The sequence below is a fragment of the Asparagus officinalis genome, chromosome 4, assembly GCF_001876935.1.
Source record: "Asparagus officinalis chromosome 4, Aspof.V1, whole genome shotgun sequence".
Lineage (NCBI taxonomy): Eukaryota > Viridiplantae > Streptophyta > Magnoliopsida > Asparagales > Asparagaceae > Asparagus > Asparagus officinalis.
Window position 1 is genome coordinate 54946171 of NC_033797.1, and position 4825 is coordinate 54950995.

Below are 4825 nucleotides of genomic sequence, written 5' to 3' on the forward strand. Positions count from 1 at the left end.
GATCGTCTAGTTTCTTGAACCGATTTTCTGCGTTTTTTCACAAAATTTTGCACATTTCTTAATTTTTTTTCGAATTTTGGATTTCATTGTGGTTTTGTTTTAATTTTTCTTTCTGTTTTTAGACATAGGTTCTTTTCCCTTTGTGTTCGATGTCGTAATTGGAGTCCCGAGCCTTTGGTTCGAGTTCGAGCGTTTCTCTGATTGTTAAGATCGCAAATGTGGATTTGGTTGCGCTCTTGAAATTTCTGGAATCGAATTTGTTCAGTTTTTGTTCTTTTTTTTGTTCTGATTTCATTGATTTCTAGATTTTGCTGTGTTTCTTTCTCTTCTTTGACGACCTAGGTTTTCCTCTCTTCGCTTTTCCTTTTTGCGGAATCAAATAGTGTCACTGGAGATTCTAGCCTTGGATCCAAGCTCGAGAATTCGTACAAGGCCAAGAGGCTTATCGCTGGTCCTAATGGTTTGATCTAACTCCTCTCTATATTTGATTGTCCACTCGACTTTTGGATCATTGAGTTTTCTGTTAATCTGATTGATAAGTTCACAATTCTGGATCCTGTCAGGTTGTTCGAATTTCTAGAACCAGTTTTGTGCAGTGTTCGTTCCAATTTTTGCAGTTATTTTGATTGCTGGATCTGGCCGTGGTTTTGAGTTTGCACGTTGTTCATAGCGTAGCCCTTTGAATTTTCACTTTTTCTTTCAGACCTGGGTTTTTTTTCTCTTCGATATTTTCTTGGAATTTGAGTTTGGTTCTTGAACTAGAGTGAGAATTTCTCTCTCTTTTCTCTCCCTCTCTCTATATATTTGATAGTCAATTTGGTTCTTGAACTAGAGTGAGAATTTCTCTCTCTTTTCTCTCCCTCTCTCTATATATTTGATAGTCAATTTTTGGCTGATGTTATGTAGTTCTCTTCTCTCTCTTTTCTCTCCCTCTCTCTATATATTTGATAGTCAATTTTTGGCTGATGTTATGTAGTTCTCTTGACGATCGTTTAATTCTTGTTTATCTGATTGACGAAAGGAATTATGATTTTTATTTTGTGCAATGTTTATTCCCAATTTTTGCAGGATTTTTTGATTTCTGGATTTGGTTATGGTTTTGAGTTTGCTTTCTGTTCAATATCTAATCTCTTCCAATTTCTTTCTTTCTTCTTTTCTCACACCTGGGATTTAATTTTTCTTTTATGTTAATTTATATTGGTGATTGGAGTTTCGAGCCTAGGATTCAATGTTCTGCATTTTCCCTTCAAGTTGACTATTATTTTTGGTAATTAATTACATTCTATCATTTAATTTATTGTTCATCTGATTGATAGGATTGCAAATGTGGATTCTGTTGCATTGTTGATTTTATTCAGAATCATTTGTTGACTGTTAACCCCCAAGTTTTGCAGAATCCTTTGCTTTCATTTCTGAAAAATAAGGCATCCAGCAAACGTTCTATTTGTTAAGTGGCACAGCCTGTGCCATCCCAGGCTGAAGAGCCAAGGATGGATTTTCTCCTGAAATTCTATTTGTTAAGTGGCACAGCCTGTGCCATCCCAGGCTGAAGAGCCAAGGATGGATTTTCTCCTGAAGAGATCTTTCTGAAGGACGACAAGTAAGGCCATCCCAGGCTGAAGAGCCAAGGATGGATTTTCTCCTGAAGAGATCTTTCTGAAGGACGACAAGTAAGCGCAATTCATAGCCACTGTTAATACAAACCTTTCTCTGCTCTATTTGCAGCAAAAGATACTGTTGTTGTTATGTCTTTGTTAATAATTCTTCCTGCAGCTGATTTTATAATAAGCTGACTAATCAATGAATAACAATTTTCTTATTACTAAGCCCTCTTGTTGTGGATCTTTTCTCATTTAGCTTATTGATTAGTTATGTTTGATAGATAGTAAGCCAGTAGCTTAGTTACTAATGTCGTCTTTTCTGGATGAAAGATACAATCCACATCTAATGTTTAATTAATAATTGCCACAGTTAATTGCATGTCCTTTGTATTAAGCAAAGGGATGAAGTATGTTCTGTATGATCACATGGTTTAGCATAAGAAATATAAAAAAAAATGGAATTCGCATGGATAATTCTATGTGCAGTTAACCCTCTTTCATGTTATTGATAATCGATTGGATTATTATAGCTACTTGTGACTAGATAATGATAAATATATTTTAGCTGCATCGCAAAAGGAATCCCGGGGTCTACACGCATTATTTATTTCTCTTACAATTTCTGTTGGCCATAATTCTTCGTACCATTGTGAGGTTTGATACAGACCATAAAATTTTGTAGGTTTCATTTTAATAAAGATAACACAGGTTGTGTATTAGTAAATAGCATCTTCATATAGTTCCTTTTCGGCTAAGAAGACTGGATCCATTATCTGTAGTACACATTACTGTTTTTTCTCAACTCACATTAATAATAGAAGAGACATGATTTTTCTCTTTCCTTATTCATAATGTTCTCTTTTAGCTGGCGTTGTTAAACACCATATCCACATTATACTGAGAAATCATTGATTTGTTTCGGAAACTAGCTCACCCTTGCTTTGCTTCTCGAATTGCTCCAGGTCGATTTGAAATTTACACTCAATGAGGACAGAACAATAGCCTAGTCAAATATTACCGTTTTCCCTGGTGTTGAAGGTGAACACATCACTAATTTTGTAATTTATTGTCAATTCACTAATTATGAGTTTGACTTTTCTTCATTGCATCTTTTAGCATTACAACAACGTTGTCTGTGTTGTAGAGGCTTTACATCTAATAGTAGACTTGACTCTTTTTACTTGTGTCAGTACTTGAAGCTATTGAATTATCACTCCTTGCACTAAAAGAATGTTTCTGGTCATTTATCTGTGGATGCAGGTGTTTCTTGTCCTCTTGGTGCTTAATGGTCATGATCTTAAACTATTATCAGTTAAAGTTGATGATGAAGAACTTAAGGTAGCTCTCACTTATTACTTGTTTACTTCTTGATTTATATGTATTATTATTATTTTTTATTGTGATAGACTTTCCTGCTTCATGTGATTTTGGACTGTTAAGTCTACAAAAGTCTCACGCTTGTTTTGCTAGTTTTTAACTTCAAATTCAGGTTAATAATATGTCGTGTCAGTTGCTTACAGTTGTTACAATATGTTGCGACGGATTGGAACAAAAAGGATCTAAATATACTTAGTCTTTAGGCATCCTTTGAGAAAACATGAATTTTATACACTCACATGCCTCTCAGACACGAGTCTTTTCTTGTTCTCTCCTCTAGTTTCTTGGTTCTTTTTGGGTTTCCACACGCCAAGCATAGCTTCATGAGATCCATCAAATATTGAGTCGGGTATAATGGGAAATTGCTATTAAGGTGATATTAGATAACTTTGTTCTGAGTTTCTATGTAAATGCATAGATTATACATGTTAAGAAACTTAAAAGCAGATTTTTGAGGATCAGAACGGATAACTTGAGACAGGTTGCATCATCGTTAAGAATATCTGAAGAGCACTGAATGTTTAGAGTGTATTTAGCTAAAAATATCTTGATTATTTAGCTTCTTGTATTGCTTGAAGATGCGGTAACTTAATTGGTTTCCTTTTCATTGTTATTATTGTTTTGGACGATGAATACTTGTTTTTACTTTTTATCTGTTTAGTAATATTGTAGCTATTGCACTTTAAGAGTTTCTTGAAAACTTGCAGCATAATGTTTTATGCCCAAAAGTGCTCTTCTCAAAATAATTAAGCAATTTTGCCGATTTATATGTAATTAGTAAATGCATACCAATTATATAGAGATTCTACTTTATATCCTTACACACGCCCTCTAAATTTGCAGTACTTGGGATTGTAATTAAGCATTTATATACTGCCTAAAAGTTTATTGGTGTCACTATATTTTTTAATCTTCTACGGTCTCTCAATTCCTGCATAAATTTTAAGGCTTATGATTTATTGGAGTTATTAAATTGAAGGCTCTGTGCTTTGAAACCTTAATATTATGTATGTATGTATTTATGTATGTATGTTTATGTGTGCACGCGTGCGTGTGCATGCATATGTATATATACATAAATTGAATATACATGCATGCATGTTCTTATTTAGATATCTTTGATGAGTGACTATTGTGTCAAGAGCATATGTATTCTTATTTAGATATCTTTGATAAGTGAATATTGTGTCAAGAGCAATTGTTTTCTACTTGCATGCAGCCTTGGCGACTTGTTTTGTTCATAATCTCATCGTTACTTCGTTTCGTTGATGATCTCGTCGTTACTTCTCCTGACCTGTAGTAGGTGGATTCCTACAGGTGAAGACTGTTTATTAGTTTTTTAATTGTTAGCTTTGGCTTAATGGTTCACGAAAACCGTTAACCCCATTGACCTGTAGTAGGTGGATTCTTGTTACATTTGTTAAATGAGAAATTTGCTTTGAGGCCCCCTTTATGAACATTTTACTCGTCCCTCCCCTTGACCAGTTCTTGTGTGAAAACCCCATTGACCACACCTTTTGTACTGCCCCCTTTATGAACATTTTGCTCGTCCCTCCCCTTGACCAGCTCTTGTGTGAAAACCCCACTGACCACACCTTTTGTACTCCCCCTCCTCTCCTCCCTTTTCTTCATTTTATCCTCAAAACACTCATCTCTCCTTCCTCTTTAACCTCTCACCTCTTTTCTTTTCTTCACTTTTGTCCTCATCCCTCTTCTCCTCCTCCTCCTTCACCTCCACCTCCACCTCCACCTAACTTTTGGCCTCCTCTCCTCCCTCTCTAACTTATCTTTGCTTTCCTCCTCTCTTCCTCCTCCTCCCTCCTCCTCCCTCCTCCACCTCTGCCCAG

At 35.5% G+C, this 4825-nt stretch overlaps 1 long non-coding RNA gene across 1 annotated transcript; it reads left to right on the forward strand.

Annotated features, from left to right (window-relative positions):
• Window positions 1606–4349, forward strand: LOC109837478. Its single transcript, XR_002246285.1, has 4 exons — window positions 1606–1670; window positions 2564–2639; window positions 2862–2939; window positions 4198–4349. It is a non-coding gene; the product is annotated as an uncharacterized LOC109837478 (long non-coding RNA).